The sequence below is a fragment of the Vicugna pacos genome, chromosome 7 (assembly GCF_048564905.1).
Source record: "Vicugna pacos chromosome 7, VicPac4, whole genome shotgun sequence".
NCBI classification, from domain to species: Eukaryota; Metazoa; Chordata; class Mammalia; order Artiodactyla; family Camelidae; genus Vicugna; species Vicugna pacos.
The window spans coordinates 14,567,945-14,587,298 of record NC_132993.1 but is presented as its reverse complement, the minus strand read 5'-3'; the positions used below and the strand labels follow the sequence as shown (position 1 = coordinate 14,587,298).

At 41.0% G+C, this 19,354-nt stretch overlaps 1 protein-coding gene and 1 long non-coding RNA gene across 3 annotated transcripts in view; one reads left to right on the top strand and one right to left on the bottom strand.

Annotated features, from left to right (window-relative positions):
* Positions 1 to 19,354, bottom strand: part of PTN (pleiotrophin) — an 89,848-nt gene that overhangs the window by 51,710 nt on the left and 18,784 nt on the right. The gene's annotated exons all lie outside the window — the stretch shown is intronic.
* Positions 24 to 19,354, top strand: part of LOC140697314 (uncharacterized) — a 37,814-nt gene continuing 18,483 nt past the window's right edge. The window contains exons 1-4 of the long non-coding RNA XR_012074233.1: positions 24 to 68; positions 1,370 to 1,519; positions 14,046 to 14,101; positions 14,565 to 14,741. This is a non-coding gene — a long non-coding RNA (uncharacterized lncRNA). The remainder of the gene's footprint in view (positions 69 to 1,369; positions 1,520 to 14,045; positions 14,102 to 14,564; positions 14,742 to 19,354) is intronic.

The following is a 19,354-nucleotide window of genomic DNA, read 5'->3' as shown; positions in this document are numbered from 1 at the left end:
GCCACTGGCAAGATACGGCCCTTGCCCTTTCCCAGATGTCTTGTCAAATCAGTTCCACGTGAGACCTGGTGAGCCTGTGACTAACCGGAAACAACTGGAGAACTCTAGAAAGTGTCTTATTAAGTACTAAGCGCAGAGAGAATGTTCACTGCCTCCTTGGGATTTAATAAAAAATTGCACTAGACTTCCTACGTGCCTCCTCTGTGGGTCCATGCTACTCACCCTGGAGGTCATGTTATTCACGCATCCCAGTGCCCAGAACTGACTGCTTCTACCTAGAACGGTTAACACTGACTGCTGTTTGTTGTTACTGTTGTTATTTTTCTTTTTTCTTTCTTTTTGATCCTGAACATAATACTGAATGCGTTGTATGCTCCTATCTCATTTAATCCTTACTATAACCCCACTGGCCATCCCTGTTAACCCCATGTTACACACAGGGCGCTGAGTTTTAAAAAGACCAAGACATAGGGCAAAGAGCTAGGGCCTGAGCTAGGAAGTGCTGTACTGATCGGTGCAAAGTGCTCCTTGGCCTGATGAGGCCTTGGAGAGGCCTCTGAGGGACGCAGAATAGCATCGTGCAGGACAAAAAGGAGCGTCTTGACAACCCACCAAACATGGTGGGCAGTTATCTCCAACCTAACTGAAAATCAGACACACTCCCATCGAATGTACAGCCCTGGACTCTGCCCTGACTCCTCCTCCGTTTTTCTGCCCTTGTGAAAGGGACAGGTGTCAAGAAACATTACCCTTCTATTTTTAACTTCTCTGCTTGAGAATCGGCCCTAAAGAACTAATCTTCTGACTCTTTGGCCAGAGATCCTGTCCTGACCCTAGAATCATAGCGGCCCCCAGGCAAAACGTACTCTTTAACGTAAAAGACCAGAGAAGTTCCAAATTCTACCATAGGAGCCAAATCCTCGAAAGTCCCCTTCACCCAGTCTAGGCTTAAAATCCTTTTGTGGAGAGTCCATGCCCTTTTACCCTAAATCTTGTAGTGGAGGCCACGTGGGACCAAAGGCCTCAGATGAGATGACTGTCCCCTCCAAGGTAGCAATGTTACTACTCCTCTCTTTAAAATTCAAATCCTCTTTCTTTCTTGGTAGATTAGATAGATAGATAGATAGATAGATAGATAGATAGATAGATAAGTATTGCATTCAAATTCACTATGTAAATACTTTTATATCTTTTATCCCATTTGACTCAGAATTTTATGTTCATCAGGGTGGCCATAGGGCCTACAGCACAGGTGGTCGATCCCAGCAGAATAACTTGAGAAGCATAAAAATGCATCAGCTATCTTAAATGCACTCAACAATTTTTTCCCTATTTCTTCATGCACTTATTCTCATTAATATTTATCAAGTGTTTTATAGGTGTTGGTCATGTTGCTAAATAAAGCGAAGAAGAATGGAAATAAAAAATGGGTGCAAAGAAGCTGAATTTACCACCAAGGCCAAACATCACAGGAAGTTTTACTGAACCATCAGCAGCCTCTCTCTCGAATCACACTCAGGTAGGATCTCCAGATTAACATTTTTGTTACGGAATTTCACGAGGCATACAATATTACGGTTGCTGTCATTGGAAATGAAATTTCGTTAAGAAAAACGCAATAGTGGACGCCAGCGTACACCTATTTGGTGTTTGTATCATTGGAAGTCATTTCCATTTGAATTGTCTCATTTTATTTCCTTAGGAGGTGGTTGGAATATATAGCATGTGCTATTTAATGGTAGGGCACAGTTGCATAAATATCTCGAAACAACTCAAAAAATGTATCAGTTCTGCTCTGTTCTCCCCACTCTCAATGTAAACTGTACGCAATTTAGCTCCTTCATGACACAATAGCTATTACTTATATGGCCTCAAAGAGAAAGCACTTGATGTTCATGTTTATTCATTGTATAGTATTTATTGTAATCATATCAATAAGGCACTGTTTCTATGGGCCAGCTGCATGAGACATGGAAATAGCTTTGTTTTATAACACTCTCTTTGTATTTTTTGTTGTTGTTGTTGTAATGGAATTTTGTTGTATATGGCTCTGAGCTCTACCAAGGGCTTCAGACTTGAAGAGTTTATTTGCGAGATGCCTTCCTTCTTTACTTCCCCCTGTGCTATGACAGCAGTTTACAAAACAAGGCACACAACTGAACCACCGGCTATGAAGCCCAGCAAGAAGAACTTTTAAGTTTCCCAAGTGATTCTGATGAGCTGTCAGGTTTTAAAACGACGGTTCGGTAGAACGTCCTTTTATTTTATTGTAGACTTAGGTTGAATGGTTTGTTTCCTGAGGATTCCATCTGATTATTATTGTACTATTAGAGTGAAAAATTTTCCCAAGCCTAATCACATGGAAACTTCTCTTAGGATGACTCTCAGTCTGTATTAAGATCATTTGATATAAATCAAGCAATATCCTGGCATATAAAAAGTGCTTAAGATGACTAAAAATCCCTAAATCCTCTTTGTTTAACATTCATTCTTCCTACACATGATCACTGAACACTGCTGAGGTTAGTGTTATGGGCATAAAGATGAACAGAATGGCGACCAAGCCCTTAAAAATTCGGTGGGAAAATTACAATTTGATTTTATTAATCCGTTCCTCATCACAGTTCTATTTGGGAGTATTAAAATAGCACGTATGAGTGAAAAACCAAACAAATCTCACTCACTGAACCACTTCTATAGAATTTCTTACATTTTAGCCAGTAGACGATCACGAAGACACTAAAGCAGACGCACTTAAGCACATACGTAAAGCTCAACAGGATACAAATGGCCTGTCGAGTACTGGTCATGGAAAAGACATGGCAATAAATTTAACACGTAGCTTAACCCCTACCCCCCAAAAAGCTTTGATGTTGCACAATAGTTTGCCACCTAATTAAATAGTTTAAAATAAAGCTGTCTACAAGGTGGAAAGGCTGTCATCTGTACACAGGCTGCACACTATGTTCCAGGTCCACCCCTTGCGAAGATACAAAGGGGAACAAAGCACAATGGCTCTCGCATGGAGTCACCAAACATGACCTTTAAGAACACTGCAGATAATGTTAACTGACCCCGGGGTTAGCATTCCTCCCCTTCTCTCTGATCTTTCCCTCCTTTTTTCTCCTCTTTCCCTTTGCTTTGAGCCTTCTGACAGCCAAGTACTTGCACAGTTACTTTGGGTTACAATATGTTATCCTCAGTGGAAATCAGAAGCTTTCATTCAAAAGGTGGCCACTCTTGACCTCTGACCCTGGTGCCTCCCACCCTGCTGCTCCCCTCCATTTTCTGTCTCCATGGAACTGAATAGCCAAGTGGAAAAATGGGAGCAGGCAAACTCTATAGCTATTCACAGACCACCCCACTCCCCTTCACTGCCCCTCCCCAGAAAAAAGAGAGAGAGAAAGATGAATAAAACTCATTCATCAATAAGTAGGCGATGAAGAAGAAAGCCCTACTGGCTGAAAAGCAAGCTAAGAAACAGGGAGGGCAACAGAGGAGGAGTGACAGGAAAGAAATGCAGAGGAGGAAGAATCTGGTGTGGCGTGGAGGTCGTGAGTTCACAAAAACCAGCACGCAGGGGAAGCAGCATTGCACACGTCCCCAAATGGAGTTACCTACAAGGGACCAACTGTTCCAAAAATGAATGCCTATTACTTGTGTCACAGCTTCTTAAAACAAGAGTGCACCTAAAGGAGAACCAAAGGGAGAAGGCGTGAGCCTCTGGGACTACTCTTTCTTTAAACATCTCGACTGCATGTTTGGAAGCTGGGAGATACAGCTCAGGGAGTTGGGAACCGACAAATAAAATCTATACTCATCTACTTATCCACAGGAAATGTCTTTACGTGTCAGAAAGCAAGTTATAGCAGGTGTATTCTTCGGGTTACACAGAGTCAATCTTTATTTCAACAATCTTGGCTGAGCAAATTGATGTCCCCAAGATCAAAGTGCAACCAAAACTGTGACCCAACTCAGACTGGCCAATGGCCTCATAGTCAACCAACCTGGTAGCAGCAGAGAGGTCAGAAAACAAAGACTATTTCTTCTCAATATAAGAATGTTAGGTGTGAAGAAGAGTCAGCATTAAATTCAGATCAGTCTCAAAATTAGTTAAGTAATTCTGCAGCATTCCCCACATTTCGTCCTCCCTCACAAGATAGAAACATTTAATGATTTATTAATCATCTGCCTGAAAACTTGTTTTGTCTTTTCCATATGACTGCCATCTCTGAGATTAGCACTCTAAATTTAAAAAGTTTTCATTTTATGGGAATCAAAGCCAACACCACATGCATTCAGATTTAAAAAAAAAAAAAGTTCAGGCAAGATGTTTCTGCCACCTTGCAGTCCACTGCTCGTCCACCAGCAGGACATCACCTGCACCCTTGCAGCTCGACTGAAATTGTATTTGTAGGAAACAAAGCCTCCCTACTTCCTTGCTGACATAGTCCAGCTACTTTCAAATAGAAATCTAAAACTGATTTGCCAGAAAATTTGGCATTAGTCCTAAATGACTGTTTGCACATTCTCTAGTTTTTCCATCTCTAAGTGACACTTTTCTGACCATCTGCCTGTCAGATTTTGAGCATAAGAATATGCATGAAGGAGGTAACAAATTGTGATTGGGAAGAAACAATGATGAGGCTGATAGTAAAATCGGCCAATTCACATGAGCTCAAATCATCAAGCGGAAACCTCGTAAACCTGAAGCATGCATCCTTACCACGGTCGAGGGCAAGGCCCGAGAGCATCTCACACACAATGGGACGCAGGGATGTGTGTGGAAGAATCTCTCACAGCAGAAGCAATCAGAGGCTCTAGCTTTGTCAGTGTTCTGAGAAGGACAGAGGCCAACCTGCAGCAAGGACCCTTGTGATTACTCCCTCCCTGCATGGCTCCCTTACCTCCTCCCTTACGATTCTACAGATTCTCACGAAAAGCACTGAAACGGCGACTAGAATGCAGAGGCAAAGTGGATTCAGCTCCTCTTGGGTCTCTGCCAGATTCTCATTAGGTCCCGGCCATGTGAGCCAATGCTGATTTCCATGGCTGATCTTCCCTAAATCTGCCCTTCCTGAAACACTAGCCTTTGTCCTTCCAGTCGCAGTCTCTAAATGGGGATTTGGGTGAGAGCAATACCAAAGGGACCGTCATTATACACCCATTATGATGAAATTGATGGCCTCTAAGTCTTTCTGGCTGAAAGCTCTGACAGGGTGAGATCACAGTGGATTGTAGAATCATTGCTTTCCCTGGTAAATCGGGTTACAAATGAGAACTAGAGTTGCGAGGGAGGGTAGGGAGGAGGATAAAGGAAGAGTGTTTTTCCTCAAATTCACCTCACTTCATGCCGGAGTGAGAGGCCATCCATACTCACGAAAGGCTAATTATATAAATCAGATGCCCTGGCTGAGTTTCCAGCCCCCTGGGAGCAGGGAGAGCTAGGAATAAATGAGGTCTTCTGCAAAATGAAAGAAACCCTTTGAAAAAATGCCAAAGCCAATGGTTATACAGCTTTACTCACAAAATTTTTTTTATAGAAACAGAAAAATCTGGACCAAGGATAACAAAAATAGCTGAGTTTTCATCTTCCAGCAGATTTGGAAATGTACTCTGAATTTCTTTACCTCCTTGCTAGCATCTACTTGTCTTTACTTTGCATTGCTAAATATGATAACTCCTGAGATTTTGAAATATCTAAATTCATCCTCAAAATAAAACCGGACTTGTGTTTTAGGAAGATCACATTTGTGTTAGGATGCCATGATAATAAGTCGTTGTTCAAGTAGTAGAGCTAAAGAAGGTGGGAAAATCACAGCATTAAGAAGCAGAAAAGACACAAACCTTTAGTTCTGGCTTTGCCATTCGCAAACACGCAATCTTGGGCAGTCTTTTCACTTCTCAAGACTTCAGACTCCTCATATGAAAATAACTGGGTTGATGTACACTAGCCCCATGTGATCTATCTAATGCTCTACACGTGCCACAAGTAGTCAATATGCAGAGGAACAAAGAAAACTCATTAGATGTCAATGGTGCCCATGCCAGTTGCTTTGAATATAAGGTTTCAAGTTTGGGCTTTGGTAGATGTTAGCTCTGCCCTATGGTTAGTCTCAGCCTCCATGAAAGTTCATTCCTATCCCTGTCCTAACTCTGATACTGCATCCTGCTGGATCCACTGAGGTACAGCATCTGAGAGCTACTTAATTCCTGACAATGTAAGTCCCTTTTTAGGGCAGGACAGGAAAGTTACCTGGATTCCCAAAACTGGTACCTGGAAATCACTCAATACATGTTAGAATAAATCATTACATAAATGTATGAATGGCAAGGCCACTTAAATATTTTAAAGAATGCTTCTAACTGGATGGAGAGCTGACTTATTCATACTGATTCTTCTTTTCAAACAATCCTTTTTTTTTCCTATTTTTATTTCTGACCAAAGCAAATAATTAAAATTCATTCTTGCCTGATTAAGAACTCAGATGAAACATAACAGGCATAAGTTGTCAAAATCATAGTTATCCAGAGATGGAACAGATTACTGAGACCATCTGGTCTTTCCCTTTTTTATTTTTTAGAAGAGGCTAAGGGAGATGAGATAAAATGTCCTGCTTAAAATCATCCAGTTGCAATATGGCTGTGGTTGGGCTGAAACTAGGACCCATATTTCAGCCAATGGTCTTTCTATCATGTCACATCCCGATTCTATTAAAGATTCTCTTATTTGAATACACACACATATAAAACGTATATATACTTAATGTACATATACCTTTTAATACATATATTATATATATATTTAATGTGGGCCATCCAGTTTGGTGTTTTCTGTGTGTAATTAGCTTATAATTCTGAGATTAGAGTTCACAATGTGATTTAACACTATCCCATCTGATCATACCAATAGCACAGCCCAATAGAAAGGGGTGCTGAGTAATTTACCCAAAGTCACTGCTGAAGGGCAGAGCCAGAATGTATCTTTGATACCCCACCCCCGCCGCAATCACTTCTACTCCTATTTTGTTCCTTGTAAAGTGCCAGGGGTTGAAATAAAAGGATATTGTAAGATGTGCTGTGTTCTCCACAAGTGAGAAACGGCTTCATCTGTTCCTGTAACCTGTAAACTCATAGGATTATGTTTTCTGTCCTCTTTTCCCCGAAGGGAAGAGTTACACGATCCTTACTGAGGGACACACTGAGGTCTTAGCAATCCTGCTCCCTCTAACTTGCTTCTCTTGTGGCCTGTAAAATCGTTAGTCCGGGGGAGGAAGAACTATCTCTTACTGAACCAATTCGTTGTTTATTGCTATAACTTTTATGCCCTGAGTACCCCCGAGGCTTTGGAGGCCCCCAAATTGATTACTACCCAGAAGTCAAAAATTTGGCTCTTTTTTCCTGTGATCTGCAATAAGCATTCTCTCCTGAGGGTTGCATTGTGGTTTTGTCTAGCTACTCAAAGGAAGAAGGGGTGTGAGGAAATTGGACTTACCAGTAGGAAAAAAAAAAATAGTGCAGAATGAATTCTTCTATTTCACATCATCACTTCATGAAAATACATGCCTACTGATGTATATTCGTACATCCAACTAGTGGTGATTAGATTCTCAAATCAACTGACCAAAACCTATTGAAACCACTAGAAGGATTAGCCGTCTGCCTTTCCTTTTCATGGTAGGTTATGGCAAACTGCTGGTGAGTTTGAGGTTCAGAGCTTGGTAAGGCAACTTTTTATTAAAGGGATCACAATTGGCACTTCACTGGAGTGATCTGGTCACGATCATAGTCTATAGCCTAAGATAGGAGAGGATTAAAATCTTTGCAGGAAACAGAATGACCAAGGATAAGATGCTCCTGACCCAAACTCCATCTCTCCATCTCTCTCCAGTTCATTCCCTAAGTTCTGTGGAACTCAGACACTATTCTAGGGATTGTAAAGATCAGGGAAGAGCAAGAAGGTTTGAAACAACTGGCTAACTCTAAACTTACTGGATAAGCCTGAATTGTCTGAGACTGATAATTTGCCACCAATCAGGCTCAAACAGGCATTGTTACCTCTAGACTTGAGAGGATGATTTATTCTATAAATTCAAATAACCCTATGAAGTTGGAGCTGATAGAGAAAGTAAGAGGGTGGGAACCAAGATAGACACTGAAATGGACCCTGATGCAGAGTAAAGAGGGAGAGCCAGATACAGCTTCTCCATGAACTGGGTGGTTGGGATCCCTGACGAAATTGATTTATACCATCCATTAGCCATGTCATACAAAGGTAGGTAGATCTGATTTTAAGATACAGGTGGCAATTCTGAAGCTCTAAGAAATCTATAAAAATGACCAGCCATTGCCCCTGTGGGAAAAGTGTGATGTTTTCTAGTTTGAAGGACAGGCTATTAATTACTGTCTATTTTGGGTGCCAGTAGTTCTCAAAGCCAGTTTTACAGTGATACAGTTGTAATCACTGTCCAGTGAAAAATGAATATAAATTAGGGTGAGCCCCAAGGAGGCAGCCAAATGAATCCATCCACTTCTCTTCAAGGAATCTCTGCAGTGTACATTTCTTAGGACAGTTTTATTTGCTTTACCACCAATGAAAGCAAGCAGGATGAGTGACCAGGGGACCAGACAGTAGGATGCCTACTAAAATGAGAAACAGGAGATGCTCAAAGATAAACTTCAGCTGGCTTGATACCTTGTCTGGGTGGTTTGTTCTCCCCATTTGCTTTCTTTGTCTGATGCCGCAATCTCTACAGTTTCTGAGACATACTCTTTATTTCAACTTCTGAATTCAGTTTAAATATCTACCTTTTATTTAAAGATTGTTGTTCTTTATTTTTTTAATTACTCCCCCATCCCTCTCTTATATTTAATGGAAAATAGAAGCTGTTAACACAGGGGAAATTTTTAACATCAAGTCCAAGGACAGACAAAAAAAGTAAAGTGGAGAGAGAGCTAGAAAATTCTATTTACTTTTAATAAAAGTTTTAAAATATTGAATTTTAAATAGAGTTGTACTCTAACAGTATAAAACAAACGTGTATGGAGTGAAGGAATTAGTAGAAAGTAAAACTTTTTACCTACCTCACAAGACTATTGTGAGAATCAAATGAAAGATCAAAGATTAAACATAATAAAAACTCTAAAATAACTTCATACTATGGTATGTCTTATTTATAGTATGATATTGTTACAAAATGCTTTTAGGTGTTTTTCTGCAGGCATTTCAGTAACACTCTCTTTTTTTCTTCCCTCCCTTTTGGTTGCCCATCCCTCGGCCATCTTGCTGAAGTCAGGAGTCCTCCTGATAGCCCTCACTCCCCACACAGGTCTCCAGACAGACTTCTTTGAGAGTCGTCTGACTTCTCTCTCTCCAGATCTATTTCAGGTATTGGCTTATTCAGCATCCACCCCAACACCTTCCAAGAAGCAGAAAATGGAAAGCAAAAAGCAGAAAGTAACAAAATAGAACAAATTATTTTTAAAGAAAATTCTATTTCCCAGTCTCTCTTGGAGCTGTTTTGCAGGTGGTTTAGGGAACAGCCAGCCAGATGCACTATAAGAGACTTCGGGAATTAAGTCACGAGGGGGCCAAGGTTAGGGGTGTGGTATCTGGTTTGTGGGTGAGGATGGTGGCAGGGCAACTTGTTCTGGAGACAGTAGCTCTGGTACTTGCCTTGTGGTTTAGCTAGGATTCCTGATCCCCTTCCTTCCTGTTTGTGACAGAAATGATGGGATAGTCATGGTAGCAGCTTCCTGAATCTCAATTTTTTGATTGTGGCAAAGGCGGTGACTCCTATAGTCACCCAGTTCTGCAGTGTGTTTTGAAGAGTCATTCCCAGAAGTTCAACCTAGAATCTGTTTCTTCAGCTCTCTCAATAATCGTGAGAACCAGCTCTATCCTTCAATCAATCTCTCACTGCTTAAACTAGCCAGGTGGGATTTTGTTGTCTGCAACTCAAAAAAAAATTGACAAAAACTCACTCTTTCCCTTATCAAATTCTGCTTTCAACCAACCCTTCTACAACTGTCAAAGTATGAAATAAATTCTAAGATTTTTTTAATTTAAATTCACACAGGAGTAACTATTCTGAAAATTTATAAGGCAAGTATGAAACTTGCCTCTATCTCTAAAATGATTTGAAATCATTTTACAACAGATACCTTCTCTGTTGGCTTGAGAAGCTTCATTTAATCTACTTAGGAATCCAACAAAAACTCATATCTTCTCAGAACATAACCTCTTCTCAGCACTGGATGTTCATCACGCACAGTCTTCCTGGACTGGCATAGATGTAGGTTTATTCAGCCTCTCTAGCTGCTGGGTAATGAGCAGGAGCTGAGAAATCACATTAGGAAGGTAGAAGAAAGTATCTATTTTGGAGTCATTGAAGGACAGCATAAAGCTTTGCAACAGAGCCAACATTTCCAGAAGGCCGTGTGACAACCTAAAGATAGAATCCCAAGACAGGCCCTTTCTCTAGAACAGAGTCTACACTGAGTACTCTGTTAACTAACGCAAGTTTGGCAGTATCATGACTCATTATTCTTTTCTATATTTATTGACCTACTTTGTTCCATGTTTTAGGGCGTCTAGCAGAGATGAGAGTCACCATTGAGGAATCCACTGTTAATGGAAGACACACATGTATAGAGATATTAATAGCACAATGCAAAGCTGGCATTGCAGAATAAGTAAAAAGTGCTATAAGAATACAGACTTACAGTGGAAGGTATAGCTCAGTGTCAGAGCACGTGCTTAGCATGCACAAGGTCCTTGGTTCAATCCCCAGTACCGCCAGTAAATAAATAAATAAATAAACAAACAAACCTAATTACCTCCCTGCCAAAAAAAAAAAAAAAAAGAATGCAGACTCAGTCTCAGGAGATTTGATAGGCTTAGAAGTCAAGGAAAGTTATATATTCAGAAGCACAGTATACCCTATGCCTGTTTTTATGTTCTCTTAGGTCCAAACCCATCCTCCTGTAAGCTGCTTTGTGATGCTTCATGATTCCTTAGTGTTTTATTTTCAGTTGTCTAGTTAATAACCTTATATATAGTAAACTAATATTTATATTCATTTTCTCTGTTAAAATAACTGGTGTGGTTTATCACGTGGCTGGTCCCTATTGGTGCAAAAATTGACAGCAGGTATGTCAGGTGTCAGAGTCTCATAGATGACGTTCAGGAATTGGTTTGGCTGTGTCCTTGGGTTTGAACCCAGTGATGGGCTCCATGCCAATGAGAAATAGGATGCTAATAATCTTGCAATGCAATGGCACCACAGTTAATCAAATGAACACCTGAGGTTGATTGTGATAAAGTGCCCACTGAAGAAAGTGCCTTGAGAGCACAGATGGCTGATGTCCTCAACCACTATGGCGGCAATGATAACCGTGAGGACTGTGGTGTGGGCTGGATTCTTCTGAGTACTCCAAGTGATTGCAGAGAGAAATGACAAGCTCAAGTCTAAATTCTTATCACAAATCACAGAAGAGAAGTTATGTGGCAGCCCTAAAAGAATCTCTTATCTCTTGTAACCACTGGGCCAACATCACTGAAAACCAAACAATATTTAATTGTGTGCATTACAGAATTACAGACTATGCTGAAGTCACAGCTCCACTAGCTCTCTAATGTGCAAGTCAGAACATTGCTTAGAAAGTAGAAATCCAGAAATTCGGAAAAGAGGGGGGAGGTATAGCTTGAGTGGTAGAGTGCATTCTTAGCATGCACAAGGTCCTGGGTTCAATCCCCAGTGCCTCCATTGAAAAACCAAATAAATAAATAATAAACATAATTACCTTCCCCCTGCCAAAAAAAAATTTTTTTTTAATTTTGAAAAGAGACATCCAGTTGGACTCAGATAAAGCCCAGGCACTTAAACCTCTGTTACTCCAAATCTCCCTCTTGCACCCACTATTGACAGCTGAACCTGGAGCCAGTGAGCAACACAGACATGTGTTCTGCAGAGTCCCAACTCCAGCAGCACAGGGTAAAGTGTAGAAGGGGGAGTTTGCAGCTGAGAGACAAGAGCCCGTTACACATGTGCAGCTAAATTGTATAGTGTGAGAGGTCACGTACTTGGAAAACCTAGTTATGCTGTGCTGTGATCTGAGGTGAGTCTCTGTCTCTTATTTCTGCATTTACATATTGGAAAGAAAGTATTGGACTAGATTGGTCGTGCCACTTTCGTTTTAAGTAGCAAAAACCTATCAACTAAAGCCATGTATAAAACTCTAATATATAAAACATATGAAAATAAGCTGCTTATATCTTGCACCAAAACCGGGGACCACTCCTTGGCTACTGCTTCCACCTGCAGTACCTCTTCAGCACCCTAAGGCTCTGAATACAGTCAGTAAACCTCCAACAGCATAATCTCTCAAGATCCTTCTTACTGTAAAGGTGACTGATGCTGAGATGCTCTCTTCACGTCTAAAGTACCTCGTTCTTAAAGTGCAGGCTTCCCAGCAGCAGCATCACGTCACCTGGAGACGTGGCAGAAATGGAAATCGTCAAGGCTCTGGGCTCAGACTGCCTGGGCTCAAGTCCCCGCTCACTTGCTGAGTTCCCTGAGAGCAAGGTGATCACCCTCTGCTTTCACTTCTACCCCTGGAATTTCCATCTTGCGGACTTTTCCTCCTCCATAGCGAGTAAACTCAAGTAACAGAAGAAAATCCCTTGGGAGGACAAACAAGTAAGGTTCCTGAGAAATTCAGAGTGAGGCATTTTCCATGATTACATATGTCAAGTGATGCAATGGAAGCAAACTTTATAAAGACAGGCCCAGGTCACCTGACACTAATAAGAGAGGCCTCATGCCTTTCAAACAGGAGGGGGCTGATTTCAAAAATGGCCCATGGCAGATACCAAAGGATCAAGAGGGCCATAGGAGAGTGGAAAGCACTTTCTTCGCTGTAGAAACTGGCCAGCCATTCAGCAAGAACAGTAAGCAGGGGGACTAAAGCCCTCCAGGGGGGTATTGGGTCACAGAATGGGTTCCCAGAGCATTACCTTTCCTACAAATTACCAGCTGCCAGCTTTGGTAAACATCATAAATCTCTAAGAACAGGGCTGCACTCATGAGGTAACCCAGGTGTTTGACCAGGGAGGATGTTGAAATATGCAAGGCCAGCACTGCCTGTGCCAAATGGGTCACAGCCGCCCCTCTGTGCTCGAGTTTCCCAGGCCCTTGGGTGGAACTGCTCACAATTAACTGCTTTGTCTGTCACCAAGCCCGCCTCTCTGTTGGACATGAGGTTCCTCTCAGGTTGGTGGTCTCTCTCTCTCTGTCTCCCCCTCTGTCTCTTTCTTATTTCCACACACGCATAGCAATCTTAATCAGAAATCACATCAGTCACCTAGAGCTTTTCTGAGGCTGTGTTAGCGAATCCATCACTTGGGATGTCAGGCTTGATGAAAAGAGGCCCGGGAGAGAGCGGCGGGCTGGGAATGCGGATGCAGCTCCGGGTCCGCTCCTCCTGGTCCCGGCCCCTGGACCTGAAGTGCCTTTGTCATTCCGTCCTCTGATATCCTCAGCTCAGGAATCAGAATGTGATTTTTTAGGTTTCTTCCCATGTGGTTATGGAGAGTTAAGTTTGAATATCAAGAATTTTATAAATGTCCAATCCCTCCAGCTTCACCTCTAACTGAGCAGGGGGTGTGAGAATGTGGGCAAAGAGTGTGAGAGGAATCCCAGAGGCCTCCCAAATGGCAACCCCTGTGCCCCAAACTCCTGACCACACACACAGAAGTCTCAACTTTGGGAAGCCCTGTAGGCTTTGAAATTTCACTGACTTCCTTTTTAACCCATCCTAGAAACTTCAAAGTGTTCCAGGCCCACAACAACAAATGCAGTAAGGGATAACCATGTCCATCTTTTCTTTTTGTCTCTGGAGTTTATGGGGCCTTACGGGGAGAAGATCTTAGTTAAATACAGTAAATAATTACCTGTAGAGCATGCAATATGTGAGCAAGAGGGCTTGCAGGATATTGTGCTGTATTTAAAAAAAATAGGCATAATCTCTTCCTGTCTTTGCAGGAAAAATATGCATCGACAGAGACTGACATGGGACACGTGCATAAGGGCTAACATGAGTAAGTACCCTTGGAGCTCAAGGAGGAGATGGTCACCTCAGCTAGAAGCTTTAAAAAAGATTTCCTGGATGAAATGGACTTGGACCTTTCTTTACAAGAAGCAGTCTAGTGGCAGAGAGCCCTTTAGAGATGAAGCTTTGAAATGGACCAAGAATTTCAGCACCTCATCATCCCCACACTGGCCCTGATAGGAATTTCAGAGACTTCAAAGAATAGAAAGGAATTCTTTCACATAGCATTTTATCACATGTGGCTCCACATTAAGTATTAACTTTTATAAACTTGGAGCTCACCATATATAATTTTAAGACACCAAATGGTAGGTTCTAAGTTTCATTTAACTCTGTGTCCCATTTCAGAGACCTGACACATACATGTGTGCGCTATGAATGAACGAGTAAGTGAATGAACAATGCCCATCAGCATTTCTCAGTGGATCACTGCCCCTCCTTTGTCTTTCAAGGAGTTTGCTTTCAGTCACCGTGAGGTTATAAACTGCGTGGATTTTGGAGTCAGACAATGGGAGTTCAAATCCAGCCTCTGCTAATCACTGGCTGAAGACTTTCAGAAATCGACTTAACCTTCCTAAGACTTCAGTTTCCTTATTTGCAAAATGGGATAGCACTTCAAGTGAAACAAGGTAATTAAAAGCAGTAAGCACAGCACTCAATACATAGATTTAACTTCCTCTAACCAGCACCCAAGTTTCTTAGTTTGTTCTCTGGCATTTTAGTGACTAGGGTCAGTTATCTTCCCCCTTTTTACCTTCCTAAATGGAGAATCTTTCTGATCCATCTATTTATCTACCTACCTATTTCTCTATCAGTCCACCCCACTAATACCTAAGCTGAGTATTTCTACTGATAGTGCACAGCTGCTAACAACTTGAGTTCTGGAGTAACACACACACCTGCTTTCAGTTCTCACCTATTACTCCAAAGACTTTTTGCAATTTACTTAAAAACTCTCCGCCTCAGTTTTCTTATCTGTAAAATGGGATTCATTAGTTTCTATCCATTACAGAATTACTGTAAGGATTAATTGAAGTCATATACGTAAAGGATTTATCAGAATTCCTGGCTCAAAAAATGTTAGTTATTGCAAAGGTTAGTTTTTTTCTCCCTTGCATTTGTTTTCAGGAATCTTAAGTCTCCAAAGAAGGTATGACTTGAATACCCATAACCTGCAAGTTATTTTTTGAGTATCTCCTTAAAACTTGACACTGAGCCAAGGCACTCCAAGGGACTGAAAGCAGACATCTCTGTCACTTCTCCAAGACAGCAGTCCTCCTCACAGGGCTTATGGTTCTTTTTTTGGCTGTTCAGTTTCCTCTGCAGTCATTCAAATGGAAAACTCAGGATTCTCCCCTGTAGGGTTTGTTTTCCATTTTACCAGGATCTGACTGAGATCTCAGACTCGGCACCCACAAAGGGTAATCCAGCCTGCACAGATGAGGAGAAGGACGAAGTGCCAAGACGTCAGGACCCAGAGGCTGGGCGCAAGGCCTGGGTTACCTAGCTAACTTGGCCAGTGCCTGCTGCCTGCTCTCCAGGCTCTCACAGTTTTGCTAGGACTGTGCGTATTTTTCTACGTTTAGGGTAGGACTTAAGTGATATCGAAAGGTCAGAGGGAATATTAAGATAGCCTGGGTCACTTTTCAGCCCATACTCAATACTACTGGCCCTCCTTGATACACCCCCTGGATACAGGTTCCACTAACTGAGAACCCACAGGTACAAGCTCCCAGGATACTCTAAAAGACAGAAGACAAATCCTCCCTCTTGCCAGCTCTGAAATTCCACTGCACACGATATGTACGCTCAATATGTGCTTGAAAGATCCAGATATACGTGCCCATATTTAAATGACAACCCTTGAGTGTCCTTAATTTTATTATTACTACTATTATTAATTACTATTATTTTATTCCAGGGGGAATAAAATCGTCTTATTCTGTCTTTTCTTACTCATCTTTCACCATTTTTCACCCACACGCTCCCACATGGCCCCTCCCCCATGCTCACACGGGCTCCTCACTTACCTAATTGGAAAAGTAAAAGCCACATGTGAGGTATAAAATCTTTCTTTAAAGCAGAACATTTTAGTGCCAAATTTAAAAAGTGAACTACATTTTCTAACTATTCTGTTCTGCTGTTTTCCCCTTAGAGTTTAATGCCTGCCTTTGTATTAATAAATATAGATTTATCATAAGGATTACAAACACTGTCATTCCCTCTCAAGCTTAAAGCTATGGTGGGGAGAGATAAGGAAAGGGGAAAACGTCTGGGAGGTGTTTAGGTAGGAGAGAGAGAGCTAGGAGAGGAATCAGGGGTTCTGCAGAAGGAAACCGGAGGGCGGACACTGAACAGAGAAGGTAAGAACACTTTTATAACGTTGTGGGTTTTTCCCCCAAGCCTGCATTCTCTGTTTGCCCTTGATTTCTGTTTTCCCTTAACATGAGCTTGTCAGTTGCATTGCATCCCTAACAGCAGCAGCCTTAGACAGACCCGCTCTCGGGTCCCTCTGGTCCTGTAGCTCATTGTCAACCTGCCCACAGGAGACTTTGTCATTCCTCTTCGGAGGTCTGGACACAATGGTTATTCATCTTGCAGAGCAAGCTGAGTCTGGGAAACCCTCTGTGTTATAACTTCTGGTTTTATTTTCCACAAACTCAAAGCAAGCTTTGCAGTGAACTGTATGCGCTGTGGCTCTGTAGTGAGTATTCGGCAATGCACTTTGTGTCCACAGGTGTCCCATTCAGAGCATCCAAGCTAATGGACAGTTAAGGAAGCAACCCGACAGCTGGTGGGCCTCTCTTGCTATTGCCAATATTGTTTTCATGCTCCAGGTGGTGCTGAATTTTAACACGCACACAGCTCAACAAGCGAAGGAGCTCCACATTCACCACTCTCTCCCCCTCCAAACTCTTAGGTTAACACCACTCATCAGACTGGCTTTGGGGCAGCCTTCTACCTGCTCACAGCTTGGCTAGGAATCAGAGAAATGTTTGCTTTGCAAGAAGAAAATCCTTTAAACCAAATATGGTTTGAATTTGTTTAGCTTTAAAATATTTTTTAGGGGGGAGGGTATAGCTCAAGTGGTAGAGCACAAGCTTAGCATGCACAGGGTGCTGGGTTCAATCCCCCACACCTCCTCCAAACATAAGTAAATGAATAAACCTAATTATCTCCCCCTCATAAGACTAAGTAAGTAAAATAATTTTTAAACTATTCTCTCTCTCCCTTCTCTGCCTATCTATCAACACATAGCCATATATATTTCACCTCTATTTATACATTACATATACATAGGTAATTTCATATTTCATCACCTAAAAAGGTAACCCAATGTCTTTGTTTATGCCCGTGTCCTAACTACAAAGTTCATATGGCAATAATGTCAATATTTCCCTTGTCATTAATAGTGTTTATCATTAATGCCAAGTTCTTAGATGATACATGATAAAATATATTTTACATGTAGTTTTATAATTTCTCCATTAGAATATTATTTTTGCTAGATATTCCCTAAAGCTTGAGTGGCTTTTTCTTTTTTTAATGAATGTCAGCATATGGTTTCCTCACCTTGCCCAAACATGATTTAATATCCATCTCTCAGCTGACACATAGCCACAGCCTCTGGAATTCAAACATATGATCCCAGATTTAAATATATGTAACTAGTAAAAATAAAATATTGTTTAATGCTTAAGTCATAAAAGAAAAAAGTTGTCAGAGTCTTGAGTTAAGGTTCTATTCATAAATTTATTATTAGCATTTTTGTTTTACTTAAAACAGGCCATACATAATGAGGATAAGTAAAACAGCATGTTTAATTTTCATAAATATATTTTGCTACAAAATACAGAATAAGGAGTTTGGATTTAGTCATTGAATTTATTTAATGTAAGATTTAATACTTGATTGTATCCCTGCCCAGGGACGGAAAACTTGGTGGGAACTCAACAGCTTGTCTTAACACCCTCCTTCCTAAACTGTCCCTCCTTTCCTCCTGCACACACAGTCATTCTCCATCTAATTGTCCTCTTTTATTCTCACCATAACTTGCCACTAACTGAAACTGTGTCTGCTTGTTTGGTTCTTCATTTATCAAAAATGAAAGCGGGAAACTGTTACGTTTTCCCCCTTGTGTTGCAGAATAGTATAGGTTAGAAGAATAATGGTGGGCATCCTATAAATACTGATGAGTGAATAAATGGATGGATGCTTTCATCTATACTCTATTTTAAAAATACAAAACAAAATCTCATATAGTTACTTCTCAGGAGTGACATATATATATATACAGGCAGTCACTGCTTTGCACAGAAGTGTGGGACCATAAAAATGACCGTGCAAACTGAAACCATGGAAAGCAACCTTATAATCCCTGGGGAAAACCTTGATTGTTCCTTGAACTTTAAAAATTTTTGCCAAATCATTAAAAACTCTTACTATCAGTAGTAAATGTTTAGGAAAATGAAAAATACAGCAAAGCTTATAGTTATTTAGCATACAGTAATTTACAACCTGAGAAATACCAAGATGTAAAGTGTTTTGATTTTTGGTAAAATACTTATCAAGAGGACTTTGAACAGCTTGCTTTCATTTTCTCACTGTGTAAATTGCAACACAGAATGAGCATCTCTTCTGTGCCTTGGCCAGTTGTCAAATGCCTTTCTAGGTCTGGATTAGCCTCCAAAATTCTATTCTTCGGGCTTTCAATATCTTAAAATATATTTGAGACTTCCATTAAAGTGAGATTTTTGCCAGCATCAGTTCCTTTCAGACATCCTCATCCTCTTTGTTTTGTCTCTTATTTACATCAAGAAGCTTGCCTTCACCCAAGCTCTTTGGCTACACGTGCAGGGCCTCTCAACTGGCAGCAGCGTCAACATTCTCACCTACAGTTATTTCTTCTCTAACTCCAGTTATGTTTCATTTGAATTTCTCTTCCAGTGTTAAGTCACTTCTCATTTTTTGCCTGAATGTTCATGTTGGGTAATTGCTTCTTTAAATTGTCTGTTTTTGAAAACTGTCATTGGGTTTATACCAGGAGACAAGGAGGCAACAATACTCCATGCCCCCTTGTCGGTGCATAAAAGGAGTAACAGACGCAGAGGGACTAATGATGGACAAAGGATGAAAAGAAGTGATGTGACTGGTCACTGATTATAAAGCAAATCTGTTATTTATGTGGTGATTTGTGGACTGAAGGGCTAGCAGTGAAATTTGTATTTGATGCCATTACTTA